The sequence below is a fragment of the Dasypus novemcinctus genome, chromosome 18, assembly GCF_030445035.2.
Source record: "Dasypus novemcinctus isolate mDasNov1 chromosome 18, mDasNov1.1.hap2, whole genome shotgun sequence".
Lineage (NCBI taxonomy): Eukaryota > Metazoa > Chordata > Mammalia > Cingulata > Dasypodidae > Dasypus > Dasypus novemcinctus.
In genome coordinates this window covers 73,554,957-73,573,263 of record NC_080690.1, presented here as the reverse complement: position 1 = coordinate 73,573,263, position 18,307 = coordinate 73,554,957, and the positions used below count along the sequence as shown (strand labels likewise).

The 18,307-nt window shown below is 44.0% G+C and overlaps 1 pseudogene; it reads left to right on the top strand.

Moving 5' to 3' along the window:
- Positions 1 to 872: 872 nt before the first annotated feature.
- On the top strand, positions 873 to 17,154 carry LOC101413985 (sialic acid-binding Ig-like lectin 6; annotated as a pseudogene).
- Positions 17,155 to 18,307: the final 1,153 nt, after the last annotated feature.

Genomic DNA, 18,307 nt, shown 5'->3' with positions numbered 1-18,307 from the left:
ACCTGCAGCACAGTGAACATATATCTAGTGTAGCCCCAGAGCTCTGTGTGCACCTCTGTCTCTCCCTGGCCAGAATGACACCAGGAGGTGCAGCACTGAACAGTGGGCCTCCACCTACTGCTGGGGACACGTCCACTGAAGCCTCGGCCAGATTGAAGCAGTGACACTGATCTGTAATCAAATACATGTTTGACTGTCCTGAGGTCACGGTTCTTCATTCTGAATTCTGCCCAAACCAAGAAATAAAACTGGGGAGAACATTTGGTGCCATGGCTTGCATATATTCTCCTGCACTCTAAAGACTTCGGCTGAAGTCCATCTGAATCGAATAGTAAAAGTGGCGAGAAGAGAGGTCTTCCTACATAGAATCCTTTTCTTTTGCTATGCCCCTGACCCTCACAAGACCCTAAAAAATCCCACCCCTGGTGGGACTGTCCACCTCATGGCTCTAGATGAGGCTGGGGCTCTCTTCACCCAGAGCAGGAGTGGACGAAATCCCTGGTGGAAAGTGGTGTACAGAAGAGCCCCTCAACTGGAAGGACACATGCAGCAAGCCCTCCTCCAACATGTCAGGTATTCTGGAGATCCCTGTGCAGCAGGCCTGGAGACTAGGTGGTGGGATGTGAGGCTCTGTCCTTCCTGCCGTCACCCTTGGGCAGGTCTCTGGGATATCTGGTCTTGGGATTTCTGTCCCCTTTGAGTAGAGGGGAGACAAGCTCTGGTAGCCTGTGAGCGGAAGTTCCTCTTCTGTGAACGCTGTGGTCCGGTGCTCCTCAGCAGCTTCCGGGGTGTCCCCTTGCCATCCCTCCCCTTTCACTTGCCTTCCTCTGCTCATCTCAGACAGAGGCAGCTCTGGGTCCCCGTGCTCAGAGATGCTGCTGCTGCTGCCTCTGCTGTGGGCAGGTGAGTGCCCTTGGGGAGGGGGTCAGTGGGTGCTGGGCTGGAGCTGTGGCTGACCTGGTTTCCCACAAGGTCCCTGGCTCAATATCTGAGATTCCAGCTGCAAGTGGAGAAGTCGGTGGAGGTGCAGGAGGGCCTGTGTGTCTTCGTGCCCTGCAAATTCTCTTACCCCCAGGGTGGCTGGGCTGACTTCCACCCTGCTCTTGGTTACTGGTTCCGGGAAGGGGCTGATCCAGACCGGGATGCTCCAGTGGCAACAAACAACCCACATCGAAAAGTGCAGCAGGAGACCCAGGGCCGAATCCTACTCCTCGGGGACCCCAAGTCTTACAACTGCTCCCTGGACATCAGAGATGCACGGAGGGGGGACACTGGGACGTACATCTTTAGGTTGGAGAGGGGAGGTTTGAAATGGATTGACATATCACACAAGCTCTCTGTGCGTGTGACAGGTAAGTAAAAGGCCAAGGAGGGGACATGGGGGTGAATCCTGGGACCCCTGCCCCTAGTCCTGGAAGGGGCCCAGGGGGACAGGACAGAGGGGCTGGCTGAGAGCAGATGGGTTGTCTGAGGCAGAGGCTGTGCCCAGGGGCACACTCGGGGTCCCCACTCCAGGGTCCAGGCCTCTTCTCTCTCCTCTCCAGCCCTGACAAAGACACCGGACATCCACATCCAGGAGACGCTAGAATCTGGTCACCCCCACAACATAACTTGCTCCGTGCCCTGGGCCTGTGAGCGGGGGACGCCCCCCACCTTCTACTGGAAGAGGGCCACTCTCACCACCCTGGGCCACAGAACCCACCTTTCCTCCATGCTCACCCTCACCCCACAGCCCCAGGACCATGGCACCAGCCTCACCTGACAGGTGGCCTTCCCTGGAGCTGTGGTGACCATGGAGAGGACCGTCTGGCTCAACGTCTCCTGTGAGTGCTGGGCCAGGACACTGGGTCCCTGCAGGCAGAGGGGATGGGATGGGACTGCGCCAGGGTTTGCCCCACAGCAAGGGGCACCCCTTACCCATTTCCATGTCTACCAGGGACAGGCCCAAGGTCCAACTCCCTTTCTGTTTCAGATGCTCTCCAGAACATGGCCATCAGCATCTTCCAGGGAAGCAGCACAGGTAGGAAAGAATTCTCCTCTACTGGGTGGATGGAGGTGGGGTCGCTGCCTCTAGGGAAGGCCTTTGGGCACAGAGCTGTGGTGAGAGGGCACCATGGAGTCAGACGTGGGGGCTGCCGGGGACACCCACCCACCTCTCTGCCACACAATTAGTCTTCACTCACCACAGATTCCTTTTGCCAAATCCAAAGGAAGCTCCTTTTGCTTCTTCTCTGATATTTTACCTCCTGCTGCTTGATGTTTTTATTTCTGTAACAAACTATTTTTTAGAGCATGCGTAGGTTCATAGGAAAATTATCCAGAAAATACTAAATGCCCGTTTTACTTCTGCCCCAGGTTTTCCCTATTTACAACACGTCATATTAGTGCGGAACATTTGTTAAAATGGATGAACCAATGTCAGTACAGTGATATTATTAACCAAACTTTAGGTTTAAATTAGGTTCACTGTGTTGTGCAGTTCTGTGGTGTTTCATTTTTAATTATGGTCACATCTGTACAACCTGAAGGACCCATCTGAGCCCCTTCAAGTGTGTGACTCAGTGCTGTCCATGCACTCACAGTACAGTACTGTGCTGCCCTCACTACCCTTCACTTAGCAAAGCTCCACCGTCACTTCAACTCCCTTAGGTTTCCCCTTGGCCTGGAACTGCATTTACTCACCACACCCCAGCTAGGTAAACTGCCTGTACCTCATCTGAAGGCCCAAGACTCCAGTGGTCCCTTCACAGGCTGTTACGGGCCAGTGGGATTAGAGGGAGCTGCCCAGAGCCTGGCCAGGAGGAGGGCAGGAGCTCAGCCTCCCAGGACCACCCCTCACTCACTCTCCTTTTGTCTCTGCTTCTCTCTCCCAAAGCCCTCAGGGTCCTGAGAAACGCCTAGTTCCTTCCTGTCCATGAGGGCCAGGCCCTCCAGCTACTCTGTGATGCTGACAGCAACCCCCCTGCACAGCTGAGCTGGTTCCAAGCGTCCCCAGGCCTGCACACCTCCCCCATCTCCAACTCAGGGGTCCTGGAACTGCCTCGAGTAGTGAGAGGTGAAGCAGGAGAGTTCACCTGCCGAGCTGAGCACCCTCTGGGCTCTTTGCACTTCTCGATCAACCTCTCTGTGCTCTGTGAGTGGGGAGCTCTGAGGTCAGGACTCCATGGCATTAGAAAAGCAACAGCCTCCTTGCTGAGTCCTCTCTTAACTTCTTAGAGAGCCTCCTGTTCCTGCAGGTTGGAGGGTCTGTACTGCAGCTGCTCTTCCCAGCTCAGCAGCCCCCTCCCTGTACTGGAGGTAAATGGCTTTTTCAGTTCAGCCAGGCAGGCCCTGGGCCAAGAGCCCCTGAGCCTCAGGGTGTTGGCTTGTTGTAGTTGGGAAGGGTTCCACTAGGGCCGCAGGCTCAGCTCTGATGCCTAAATGTCCCTGGAGCTCACAGCCTCACTCTCCGGTTCCGGGTGGGTCAAGGGTCTGCCGGGGGTAATGCTTGGACCCTGGAGAGATGGAGCCCAAAGATGGTGCACTATGCCTGGACCAGAGCAGCTGGGGCATAAGATCTTCAGCCCTGTGATTGGGCCGGAGTGGTGGAGCCCAGGGCTACATGGAAAGGGGAGCCTGGAAGGTGGTTGGGCCCACAAAGCAGGCAGGGAATGGGGGGCTGGTGGAGGAGCCCGTGTACTTGGACTGGGCTTTACTGGAATGCCCACCACCCCCAGGGAAACGAGCACCCAGGACAGGGGGCATTCGGGATGCTGTCTGGGGTGCTGGTGCGATGGCCCTGCTCTCCATCTGCCTTTGCCTTCTGTTGAGGTGAGAATGGGCTCCAGGGTGGAGGGAGGGCATGGGGTGGGGAAGGGCACTCGTTCGAGAATGTTAGACCCCTGAGCTGGAGGAGTCTGTATAGCCTGGGAAAGAAGCTGGGAAGGAGGTTGAGTGGTGGCACAAGCACCCCAGCTGGGCCAGGCATGGGGTCTGGGGTGAGGGGGAGCACTGGAACTTGGACTCACCCAACCACGCTCAGGCCAACTGGTCAAACTTGTCGCCTCAGGCTGACAAACTGCAGGATGAAAGCAGCTCGGATGGCAGGAGGCACGAAGCATGGGAACCCAGTCAGGGGTTCTGACTCCGAGGTGAGTGGTGGGGACATCTCCCTTTCATCAGGGCAATTTCTTTTCCTGGTAGCACCCAGCGCTTAGCATCCTGCACCCATGAGTTCCACATCTGGAGGACTTGGAGCTCCTTCCCTGACCTTGCCTGACCCTGCTGGGCACCCTGTTGTACCTCTCCTGGATTCCTGTCCCACCTCACGTTCTTACCCCATCATTCAGACATAGTTATTTTCTCATTTCTTTGTGGCATGGACAGCTCTGCTTGAACCTATTGCTTGGAGCTGAGTCCAAATCTTTGACAGGTGTGTCAGGTCCTGGGCGACAGTCCTGCTCTTTCTAACCCATACCTCTCTCTCCATGTCTTCAGGATCTGCTCTGGGCTCCTTTTTCTCATTTGTCCCCAAGAGACCTGGCTATGCTCTGTGTAATCCTCTTCAGGTTTTGCCACTTGTTGCCTGGTCCACTGGCAAAAATCATGCCCATCCTTTAAGATACTAAGTAAATGCTACCTGTTCTCTGTGATGCCTGCTACGGAAGGTTGTCACTCCCTGCTCTGGGTCCCTATAAACCCAGTACATCCCCATCATGTGGGTTCACCAGGTCTGAGCTGCAGATCCAGGCCTTGATCTCATACTAGGGACTCACAAGACAAGGGCCAGGTTGATACAGGGCCCTGCTCATCTCCCTCACTGCCCCTGTCCCTGTCCTCTCCTAGGAGCATGTGGCTATTTAACTCACCTGGAGTCCATTAAACCAGCACCAGTGCTTGCTCTCCTCACGGCTCTCTTCTTTTTCATTTCTCCATTTATTTATTTTTAAAAGAGTATAAAACCATGAATTCTGACAATAACTTCTATGAATGCTGTGCTTATTTCTGATCTCTCCATGTCCATCCCAAATAACTTCCATATTTGAATTCTGTTTATCACTCCTTGTGTTTTTGGGCTATAACTCCTATCATTCTGCCTAAACAATATATTGATTGCATTAGCTAATTTAGTGATTTTCTAACAAGTGTGTTATGCCAAAGGCACTCTTAGGAGTCTTGCTTTTTCCACTGAAACTCACCTGAAGATTCATCCCTATTATTATATGTAGCGGTAGTTCATTAATTTCTACTGCCATTTAATAATGTATCAGTTGGTTATTATGACCCACTTGCTTTGTATTTCATGTTGACGTGCATTTAGATTGACTCCAGGTGAGCTGTTCTGAGCATTCTTATTTACCCCTCATTGTGTTCATATGCAGATGTTTATTTTGGGCATATACCTAAGATTAAATTATGAGTCACAGTGTGTGAATATGTTTACAAGCGTCTTGGTTTTCCAGGCTGACAAATATCATAGAATGCATTGGCTTAAATGATAGAAATTTACTGGCTCATTGTTTTGAGGCTTGGAGAAGGAGAAAATGAGGCACCAACAAGGCAATGCTTTCTTTGCAAAGTCTGTGGCATTCTGGGGCTGGCTTGCCTCTTGGCTTATGTCCCTGCCTCATGGTACATGGTGATGTCCTCTTCTCCCTCCTTGGGTTCCATTGATTTCCAGCTTCGGCTTCTCCATGTGAATTTCTCTGGCTGTGTCTGAATGTCTTCTGCCTCTAACCAGTCAGCTGGATAAACAGCCAACCTCATCCAGGGCATGCACATCTTAACTAAAAAGAACCTCAAAAGGTTCTATTTGCAATGGGTTCATCCTACAGGACTGTGGAGTAAGATTAAGAACATGTCTAAATTGGGGTGCACAGTTCAACGTACCACAAAAGGTAAAGCCCAGTGGGTTTTTAATAAGGTGTACCAAGGTACCTGCCTGCCAGTCTTGTCTCAGAGATTGTTAATTCATATCCTCTCCAGCACTTGGCTTTTCAATACTTTTCAATTTTTACCCATAGAATCAGGATAGCACAGTATCTCATTAAAACCTTGATTTACTTTTTCTTGATTACTGATTGCCTTGTAGGCGTTGATGCATTTGTTGACTAATGCATCCCTCTTCTATGAATTGTGTGCTCTCCATTGCCCAGTTTTTTTATTGATAGCTTGTCCTTTCCTATCTGGTTAGTAGGAGGTCATTATATATGTTCAATTCCAAATTATGTTAGTTATGTATATTGTAAATAATTTCTTTTAATTTGTAGCATGTCATTTCACCTTTCTTAAGTAGACTTTTGCTGATTAGATGTCCTTAATTTTGATATAGTCATATTAATTAAACTTTTTTAGTGACTGATTTTTGTGCCTTGCTAAAGAAAATATTTCCTGCTACAAGAGCAGAAATATGCACACCTATGTTTTCTACAGAAAGCTTAAAATGTTTGCTTTAGACATGCAGGTCATTTAGGTCATAATCATTCTAGAGCTGAGTTTTATGTATTGTGTGAAGACGGAATCTGATTTCATGATTTCTGTGTGGAAGGGCATTTTACCCTTCACCTTTACAAGATAATCCCTCTTATTAGGTTGGGGAAAAATGAATTGCAGTTTCAGACCGTGATTTTCAAATCATTATACTTAGGCTCAAATACATCTCTATTAATCAAAATAGTAACCATTACAATCAAGATATTTTTTCCAATGAAAAATAAGTTTGCTTATTCCTGTAGCATAAACCTATGCTTTGGGATTCAACAAACTCTTGGAAATCATTTTCTGTTTTCTGCTGGTTGTGGAGGTGTATTCCCTGCAAAAATTGCTGAGATGCTTGAAGAAGTGGTACTTGGTTGGCAAGAGGTCAGGTGAATATGGTGGATGAGGCAAAACTTAGTAGACCAATTGGTTCAACTTTTGAAGCATTGGGTTTGCGATGTGTGGTCAGGCATTGTAGTGGAGAAGAATTGGGCCATTTCTGTTGACTAGTGGCATTAGCAGGCATTGCAGTTTTTGGTGGATCTCATCGTTTTGCTGAGTGTACTTCTCAGATGTCCTGGTTTCACAGGAGTCAGAAAACTGTAGTGGATTAGACCAACAACAGACTTCCAAACAGTGACCGTGACTTTTTTGGGGAAAGTTTGGCCTGAGAAGTTCTTTGGAGCTTCTTTTGGTCCTTCCAGTGAGCAGCTCATCATCAGTTGTAGTATAACATCCACTGTTCATCGCACATCACAATCTGATCGAGAAATGGCCTGTTGTTGCATAGAATAAGAGAAGCTGACACTTTAAAAGAACATTTTATTTAAATTTTTGGTCAGCTCATGGGGCACCCATTAGTGGAGCTTTTTCACCTTTTCAATTGTCTTCAAAATCTGAATGACTGTAGAGTGGTCAACATTGAATTCTTTGGCAACTTCTCGTGCAGTGTAAGAGGATCAGCTTCAATGATTACTCTTGTTTGGTCATTGTCAACTTGATGGCCGGTCAATATGCTTCTCATCTTCAAGGTTCTTGTTTCCCTTGCAAAACTTCTTGAAACACCACTGTACTGTACATTCATTAGCCGTTCCTGGCCAAATGCATTGTTGATGTTGTAAGTTGTCTGCGCTGCTTTAAGACCCATTTTGAACTCAAGGAAGAAAATTGCTCAAATTTGCCTTTTGTCTAACAACATTTTCATAGTCTAAAATAAATATAAAATAAGAGCAAGTCATAAGTCATTAGCAAAAACACGTAAAGGGAGAAATGCACATTAAAATGATGTATAGCATACCACATTTATTTAATAATGTATGCCAATATCAAATGGCAAATTTCAAGAATGCAAAATTGCAATTATTTTTGCAAGAACCCAATACTTTCACAGATTGGCCATGCCAATACTTTTTGGGTAAAATTTCCCGAAAATACAATGTCAGCATTATCCAGAAATTATAATGCACATTCTCATCATCATATTGTTCTAACATTTAAAAATTCATATTATTATTTCTCCTTCGGTTTACCAGTTATTTGGCATACTTCTTTACATTTCCAAATGGAGGTGCCTTTTTGTCTTTTTGTCATTATTTTAACCATCTTGAATATTTCTAAGAGGAAGTGAATTATGTGATACCTATTATTTGACATACTGTGGCCTAGTACATGATCAATTTTTGTAACTCTATAATGGAGCTTGAGAGGAATGCTTTTAATTTATCACTGCTTAATTCAGAAGTACAGAGTTTAAATCTTCCACATCTTTGCTGGTTTTTGACTAGTTAACCTAAGGATAATTGAAAGATATGTGTTGAAATTTATTATATTGACATAGTTATCAGTTTCTTCCCCTGGCTCTCTTAATTTCACATTATTCATCCTTTCTCTCCCTTATGCTTCCATTTAACTTACAGTGTATTTAGTGGGGTGTTGGGATGGCTCCAACAGCATTCTTTGGGTAGGAATAGCCTGAGGTAACTTTTCCCCCATCCTTTTACTTTCAACTTTCCCTTATGCTTCTCTCCCTGCTTATTTCTCATAGACATCCTCAAGTTGATCTTCCAGATCTTTAATTTCTTCTTCAGTTTTATGTTCTGTCATTTCCCCCTACTATTATGTTCTGTACTTCAGCTATTATTATTTTTTGTGTATCATATCATATCATTCATATAAGGGTTATAATTTCTTATTCTTTTCTCTCACTGTCCTAATATCATTCTTTATCTTTAGCCATTTCTCATTTGTCCCAGACTGCAGACTCCACTGCATCCTTGAATAGACACAAACATCAGTTTAAAACACTCTTTCATTTCCCAGAGATTTCTCCCATATTTTTATTTATTTATTTTATTTTCCTCATCCCATAATTCCCTATATGGTTTCCCCTTGGTTGATCTTGGGGAATGTGATCTTTTGTGAATGCTCAACAGTACCTTGTCAGGAATCGGGATGTATCTTTTCCATTATTTTACTTCAGATTTTCAGCACCCATGTTGTGTTTTGTGGACGCCTCTTGTAGTCAGTACAGTATCGTGGTAAAGCATGTACCCTGGGGGGAGTCAGTATAGTATCGTGGTAGAGCATGTACCCTGCTTTCCACTCCTGCATTTCCCTTATGATGATCTTCGATCTTCATGATCTTGGCCTAAGGAGCAACTCACTGTGACCTGTATTTCCTTTCTGTACCATGGGAGGTTAATAGCTGGTGTACCTCGGGGTGTTTAAAACAGTGCCTGGCATGGATGAGCACAGGTGTCTTTATTGCTAATTAATACCATTTCCCCTCAAGCAAGTAAGTCCCAAGGACAGTTTCTTGCTGCTGTTGTTTCAATTTCTGTTGTATTCCAGAGCTTAGAGGAATGCCGATCTCATAACTCATAGTAGGTGTTCAATAAATATTCCTGGAATGGCTAATTGAGTAACCATAGTGATGGATCTCACAGTCTAATAAAATCAATGTCTGTAGCTTAATTGGTGAGGTTCATCCATAGACGAATGCTTTGTTCATGATTATTACTGGTACTTCTCCTTCTTCTCCATATTTTGGCTGCAGCAGATTTGCACAGTTGATTTATTTTCATCTTGCTTTGGCTTAGCATATTCAGCCTCCTCCCTGTCTTCTATGTGCTCTACTACAGTGGAGCCCTTTCCTCCTAATCTGGGAACACTTTGTTACTGCTCTGAGCTCCCATTTGAGGTTTTCTATTCCATATTTTATAGCTGGGGGGTGCCATGAGGTGGGCAGTGTTGAAGCTCATCTGGCTGCCTTCTCTGCTGAGGGCCTGCTCTCTGCTCTGTCTTCTAGCACCTGTCCAGGGACCAGCTGTGCCACCCCTGCCCCTCCTTTATATTTCAAACTATCTTCTTCCATGAATTGAGTATTTGAAGTGGATTTATTTTCTAATTGTTTAGGAAATGTCATAAGCTGCAGGATATAGGGACGGTGTCCACCATCTCCATTGCTCTGCATCCAGACCCAGCACTCTGCCTGGACATTGATAAGAGGGAGGCTCCAAAGTCAGCAAGATCTGGCTCTGAGTCCTGGCTCCAGGGGCCTTTATATAGATGCACATCTTCATGCAATATACATAGCTTTTTTTAGCCTCAGTTTTCCTATTTGTAAGATGAATGTGGTAATACTGTCCTCCCCACAGCATTATTTAAGAACCAAATACGACTAGTATAAGTATTCTCTGAGGCTGTCTCTCATGTCACTGAATCACCAGGCAGAGATGGGAATTCCTGAACTGGCTGTGATGGCTGTTCCTGACTGTGAAGGGGAAACAGGACTGCAGTCTCCCAATGAGGTAAGAAGAGCTTGCCTGGAATACAGGAGCTCCCTGAGGGTGATTCTTAGTGTTTCCATGACCTGTGACTAAAGTCAGTGGAAACTGTAACCCCCCTTCCAGCAAGGACTAACAATGGCCCAGAACCTTCAGGAAGGAAGGTCTGAGTCATCTCACCAGGCAGAGAACCATGGCCAGATGAGGCGCTTGCTCAAGGGAGAGGGCACCTGGAAGGGGTAGTTGAAAAAAGTAGTGAAAACCACGAACTACATGACTAGTTACAGAAACTAGGACTGTCATGGTTATGAGTATTTCTTCCTTGTTTTGTTAAGAATATGTTTGTATATGTACATAAAGCAAATATCTTTGTTTCTTCCCTATCTTTTCTCCTGATGTGACATAAATTATGTTAGTTTATATATTTATTTTGAGGTACCAGGCCTGGTGATTAAACTTGGGACCTCATATGTGGGAAGCTGGCCCTCAATCACTGAGCCACATCCACTCCCCTGTGTTGTATTTTGCATTTGTTTGCTGCTTTGTTTTTGTTTCTAGTAGGTACCAGGAACCAAATTCAGGATCTCCCATGTATTAAGCAGGGGCTCAACTGCTTGGGCCACATCCAGACTTGTGTGTTAGTTTTTGTCCAAGTATTTAAGTTATAGGATATCAAGTTAAAGAGTAAATGTTACCCAAGGACTTGCACCCTATTCTGAAGAGGGTCAGTGCATTTCCAGTTGTACACAGGTCAGTTCAGTATTGTTAGGTGAAAAATATGAGTATTATTAAATATTCTTGAGTGAACGAATGGGCAAGTGATAAAAGTCCCATCAGTCCTAACTCCTCTCTGTCATTGACTGCCTTCTCCAAGTTCTCATTACCTTGTTCTGAATCCTTCTCTTTCTTCCACTTAGAGGCACCAGCACCAGCTCGGCAAAAGCAGCCCTGCTGACCACTCGGCCCCTGTTGAGGCTGAGCCCACCACAGGAGAAGGACAGGAGCTCCATTATTCTGTCATCAGATTTTATAAGCCAAAGCCTGAGGAACTGGAGGTCAACAACCCTGAGTACACAGAGATCAGAAAGCCACAGACTTGCCTAGAGAGAACATGATGTTCTCAGGGTCTGAGTCTTTAAAAGTCCATGGCTGAGTGTGGGCTATGATGTGGACCATTGACTATGGGGTGCAGTGATGCTCAGAGATATACTTACCAGGTGCAATGGATGTGTCATGATGATGGAAGAGAGTGTTGCTGTGGGGGGAGTGGGAGGTGGGGGTGGTGGGGTTGAATGGGACCTCATATTTTTTGAATGTAATATTAAAAAAAAAAATCCATGGCTGATAAATAAAACGGATGGTTTATGTGGAAAAACATGTGAATTGTGGCCAAGAGAAATGAGTGAAATCCATCTCTGACAATTATTGAGCAAATCACTTTCTCTCTCTGTGAGTCTTTGGGCCTGACTTTACTGTTCTGTAGAGCAGGGAAGTAAGCCCCATCTTTCACCTGCTTGCAAATCATCAATGAAGAATTACATGTAAAACAGTCAAGAAAAGTCCTGGCACAAAGCATATACTTAGTGAATGCTAGATTTTTCTGCCTTTAACAGAAAGCTTCTGCTGACAATTCCTCCTGAAGTCAGTCAGCCCAGTTCCAGAGGCCAAAGTCACCTGCTCTGTCAGACCCTGCTCAGAAATCTTCCACAACCTCCCCAAATAAAATTAATGACTTCACCTTTCTATTGAAGGCTCTTCATGACTGTGGTCCATGCAAACATCTCCAACTTCATTTCTCACCCATCACTTGTATTCCACATCTATTCATCAACTTCCTCTTAGGTGCCCTTGCCTACATTTTCTTCAATGAAACTCAAAAAAACCTGTGACAACCAATAACCTAGGAAATTTCTTGATAGTTGCCCAGAAAATGACAGGTTACATTTATAGACCACAGTTAGTCTGATGACTGTTTCTTTCAGGAGGGAGCAGTGTTAGAAGCCTGCATGGAATGATATCTTTGATATCTGTAAAGAGGTAAGTTAGTTTAGAAATCATTCATTGTCAATGAAGATACGTTTTATACTGGAGAATAAAGAAAGATATTTTAAGGCAAAAAATGTGAGAATTGGGGAGTGGATATACCTCAAGCAGTTGGGCACCCGTCTCCCATGAGGGAATTTCCAGGTTTGGTTTTCAGTGCCTCCTAAAAAAGGTGAGTGGACAACGGGTGGTATCAACAAGTAGAGACAATGAGTAGTCAGATGAGGAAGCTGTCACATGGGGGAGGGAATGTGAGAGTTCATAACCAAGACTCTTCAAAGGAAATTGTAAAGGATATAATTCAGGCATTAGGAACATGACCCCATCTAGAAGCCTTCAGGGACAAAAAGGAATGAAACCCTTAAGAAATCGGCTAATATATGAGCAAAAGAAGAACAACATTTCTTGTAAAAAATAACGATAGTTTGTAGATGGTGTGATTAAAATAACATTGAATCACCAGACTACAATAACATGTAACCAGGAGAGAGTAAATAGAATTTATGTTTTCTTTAAAGTCTTTATATTAGTCAGTAAAGGATTAAATGTTAAGAGAAAATTTATATTTTGATATTGTTAATGTTACAAATTCAAGTAAATTTACTAAAATATTTGAAACCAAGTTTATCATCTTCAAATAGAAGTATGAAAGGTTTTGGAAATTTTAGGCTATAAAATCTTAGAAGACAAAATATGAGGTATTAAGAAAAAAAAAGAGTGATTGGAATATAGAGAAAATAAATATAAGATGCTATATTTAGACCCAAATATCAAGAAAAAGTAAAAAAATTGCAAAAGTGGACTTAATGCTCCAGACAAAATGAAAGTAGAGTCAAACTGGAAAAAAAAAAAACCCAACAAAACCCTGCAGCAATATATTGTTTAAAAGAGACCTATATAAAAATATGCATATAGAGAAGAAGATATGGAGAAAAACAGGAACAGATATACCATGCAGATACTAACCAAAAGAAAACTAAGACAGGACTGTGTCAGCCAGGCTCCACCAGGAGAGTAGAACCATTAAAATATGCACAGATATTGAGATTTACTCACAGCGCGGGTGGACATGCTCTGGGGCTGGCTGGGCACCTCCAAAGCCACCAGGGGAAGCTGCCAGTGCAATCCAAAGGCAAGTTTTTTTTTTCTTTCTCAGGGAAGCTCCTAAGTCTTTCAATGGCTGAATCAAGTCTACCCAGATAAAAGGATAATCGTCCTTCCTTAAAGTAAATTGTAGACTTAGTCACATTTACAAAATTCCTTCACAGTAACACCTAGATTAATTAATGTTTGACTGACACATAAAACTCACCATCATACATCAATATAAATATATATTATATATATATATATAAAATTTACAACACATACTGGTAAGTGGGAGGATTTCAAAATGACCAAATATTAAATCTACCAAGAAGATAAAGCAGTTGAAACATGCATGCTTATGGTTACAGACTCTCAAAATATATAAGGTGAAAACTGACCACAAAAACCTAGACAAATCCACATTGGAAGAGGGTAACTTTATCACATAGTTTATACTAACCAATGTAACAGACAAGAAAACCATTAACTCTATATAAGACTTGTAAAAAAAAAACAAAAAAAAATAATGTGATTAAAAATACTGCCCTAACAACCACAGATAGCACACTTCTCCCCAGAATTCACTTTCTGTTTGAGTACACATAGAGCATATCAAGAATTTTACCATACCCTGCACCATAAGGTAAATTTCAACATACAGCAAAGGGCAGAAATCATACAGAATATATTCTCTGATCCCAATATTAAGTTAGAAATCAATAACAAAAACATAATCAAATACATTTTCACATTAATGGAAAACTAGAAACTCCCTTATAAATAAGTCATTGATTAAATAATCACAATGTCAATTATAAATTATTTAAATTGAATGATAATGCAAATACTATGAAACATTTACTGTAAAACTAAAGTAGTTTTTAGAGGAAATATATATAATCTCAGATGTGTATATGAAAGATGAAGAAATGTTAAGATTTGTTAAGGTAAGTTTTCATCTCAAGAACTTAGAAAAAAAGAGTGGTAAAATAAAACAATAGGACCTTTTTTTGAGGTACAGGGGGCCGGGGATTAATCCCAGGACCCTGTATGTGGGAAGCTGGCACTCAACCACTGAGCCACATCCAGTACCTTGAGTTGGTGTTTTCATTTGTTTTGCTTATTGTTGTTTTTTGCTGTTGGTTTCTCAGGAGAGAGCTGGAACCAAACCCAGGACCTCCCATGTGGGAAGTGGGCAAAACTGCTTGAGCCAAATCTGCTACCCCAAAATGAATTTGAAGGAAGGAAATATCAAATCATAAAAGCATATATCTAGGAAACATTCAATAGAGAGGATCAATAACATGAACAGTTGTTTCTTTGATGTGAATAAATGAAACTGATAATCACAGTTGAGATTAACCCATAAATGATAAGAGGCAAAAATAACTAGTCTCCAGGAATATAAAGGAGAAGACATTTCTGAATACTCCAGAAATTAAACAGTAAGTAATGAACAATATAAAAAGCTTTTTATTCATAAAGATAAAAATGTGTTTTAAATGGAAAAATTCCTAGAAAAAATGCTTTCCAAACTTTTAGCCACAATTCAGCATAGACCTGTACTTTCAGCCATTCTCTCAGTCCAGATGAAATGAACAACCAGATGCACTGATGAAATTCTTCCACTGCAGAATTCCCTTCAGCACTGCTGGGTTCACTGCTCTTGGGTTTGCACAGCTGTGACTGTCCAGAATATCATGCAGAACACACTATAAACATGATGGGGAACGCTCTGATCCTCCAACAATGATCATAAAGAACTTCCCCTGAGGGATGGGTGCTATTACATAAATAAGGCACTGCACCAAGAGTAGGTGTTGAGGGGTCTGCACCACCTGCCCCCATGCCTTATTGGTGATTTATGGTGCTGCTGAAGCCAAGGTCATGGACATTTCACCTGAAGATGGGCTGCTGCTGCACATGCCCAACTTTGGCTTGGTGGATCATCTTGCACCTTGTTCCTAATGGGTGGTCCATATCATATATTCATTTGATAGCCCATGGTCAGTAATATGTCAGAAGCTCTTTCTCAAAAGGCCCACCATGTGCTGAAAAAGAGAGCATAGCTTTGCAACAAAAATCTCAGAGCCTGCACTATGGGGATTGCCAGAGAATGCACACAACCTTCGTAATGTCACGAATGCTTCTAGTGTAATTTGAACTTCTGAATTCTAATCCCAAAGTTGTAAAGCTTCTTCCTTTAAAGGCTGGACTTGCTGTAGGACCTTGTTTTGTTCTTGAACAAACTCAAACTAGAAGGCTTAAGGGATACATGATAAATGATTTAGAGCTGCAGATCAAGTAGACCTTGCCCCTAAAATACAAAGATGATAAAAATCATGGACCTGTTTTTCTATAGGGTGATTGCCACTTCATCCCTGCAGTTCTTTATAGTCAATGTGCCCACCTTGTCTCTAAGGTTTCAGTGTTGCCACTCTGCATTCACCACTCTAGCATCACATTGTCCCTGTTGAAATCAGAGGTCCATGTCAATTGCACTATTTCCCTCTGTCAACCCCAACCTAATCACAATAGCCCCCATGAAACTTTACACAGATACTAGTGCTCTTCTTACTAATGTATTACCTCAGGAGAAGCAGGGGGAATGGATGTGCAGGTTACACACAATAGATCCATTCCAACATTTTTATCTCCCAAAACCTTTGGATTAACTTCCTCTGTGTTATACCAAGAAAGTTCTGGCATCAACATTATTAAATATAGGCCATTGTTGAATCCATGTTCTTTGTGTCCATGGGTAAAACATGGTCTCACTCAAACAGCCAAGTGAACCCTAATCCATTTGACAACTTCATGAACTAATTATATCCATTATCATTCATTAAAGACCCAAATTAATAAATTTGGCTCTGTGTGCTGTGGTATTTTATCTCCCTTGTTTTCACATCCTTAGAACTCATTTTCAAATGTGTTCTCCAGATTTCTGGCCCTATAAATTGGCTAATCTTTCAATTCTTTTAGAGTTTAAGATCTCCTGAGTCATCATTGTAGTTATTCTGTAATGTCTTAGTTAGGGTTTTCCAGGGAAACAGAATCAACAAGTGATATCTTTTGATAGGAAGATTTATCAGAGTCTCATGCAGCCATGGGGATACACAAGTCCAGGTTCCACAGGCAGGCTGCAACCAGGAGTTCCAATGGAAGTCCAATGAAGATTCTGGATGAGTTCTGGGAGATGTTGGCTGTCCAAAGAAGAGCTGAGAAATTCTCTCTCAATGCTGAAATCACTTCCCCTTTTAAGGGATTTGACTAATTGGGTAAATCATCACCCGCTGCTGATGCAATCTCCCTGACTGATGTAATTATAACCAGCTATCTATGATTTACCACTGTAGTGAAGTCAATGGTGAGTAAAGTCCTCAATGCCCTTGCATTACAGTTAGCCCAGTGTTTGACCAAACAGCTGGGCACAACTACGTGGCCAAGTTGACACAATAGCCTAACCATTACAGGATCCATTCCCCTAATTAATAATCAGCCAAGCAATGCCTCCCTGCTAGCATATCTCATTAACATAAATGCTAATCTTGCTTCCAAACCCTAACCAAATGTCTCACACAGACCCAATGATTAACCAATCAGATCATCACAAGTTCAGGCTCCACCCTGAGGGCGGAAGCACAGTGAACCTATATCTAGTTCAGCCCTAAACCCCTCTGGACATTTCTGTCTCTGCCCCTGTCAGACTAACACCTTGAGCTGCAGCACCAAGCAGTGTGCCTCCCTCACTCACCAGGGCTCTTCCACCTATGCCTAAGTCAGCCTTGAGCCAAAACACTGAGCTGTAGTCAAATAAACATTGACTGTACAGAGGGCATGTTTCTTTATTCTTAAATCCGTTCAAACCAAACAATAAGAATTGTGATAATATTTGGTGTCACGACTTGGATTGTATTTTTGCACACTAAAAATTCTGTGGCTTATAGGACGTGAAAAGTAAATGAATGGCATTCTTGTGTAATGTACAATGGCCTCAATACAATCTAGAATTCGAAGAACAATGGCTGGTTCATGGGACTTTGATTATTACACCATTTTACAGCCCTATCTTTTTTCAAAAGAGAGGGGAAGTGGACAGATATCCCCACCTCCTGCCTTTATGCTACTCTCCCAGGACCACAAGAGGAGAGAGAAATGCAGGGTCCTCCTAAGTAAGAGATCCATGAACCTCCCCCACACCCCCGAGAGAAACGGGATCCCTCCCCACACATGCTGGATGATCGACCCCAAACTACCTCAATTGTCCCTCCTGCTCCTTTACCACCACCGCCCTAGCGCCCTCCCTCCAAAGCCTCAGCTATCGCTGCAACACACGGAGCGGGAAATCCTTATGCACCCGATGACGCGGGTACTTAAGGGAAGTAGCACAGCAGGCGGAGACAATGTTCAAGTACGTGTCCCCTTCAACACGACCAAGTTAAATTAAAAGGAGGAGAGCCCGGGGAGGTATTCGTTGGTTCAGCAATGTTTTTAGACGGTTTAAACCCACAGCACAGCAGTGTAACCTGGCCTGGGTGTGTGGACTTTTTTCCCTCCAGTTGTACGGCCGCTGAAGAAAACCCCCCATTTGGGACTTGACCTTTGGTTTAAAGCACAGTCGCCCAGAAGGTGACCCGTTTGTAGGGTGGGAAGATGGACGACTGGGCGCAATCCCGCCCACAAGCCCGGTCATGCCCAGGACTCGTGCACCCCCACCGTGCCCCACATGCGCAGAGACTGGCACTGGGAGAGGGAGCGCCCCTCCCTGGGGCCCCCAGAGCTGAAGGCGCTTTCTGGGAAGGGGGACATCAGCCAGGACTCAGAATGAGGGGACCCAAATTCAAGCCGGCCTCAGCACCCCTTCCTTCCACAGGAGCCTTGGGGTGACCTGACTGTTGACAAACAGCTGCCCCTCTGCCTGGACGTGACAT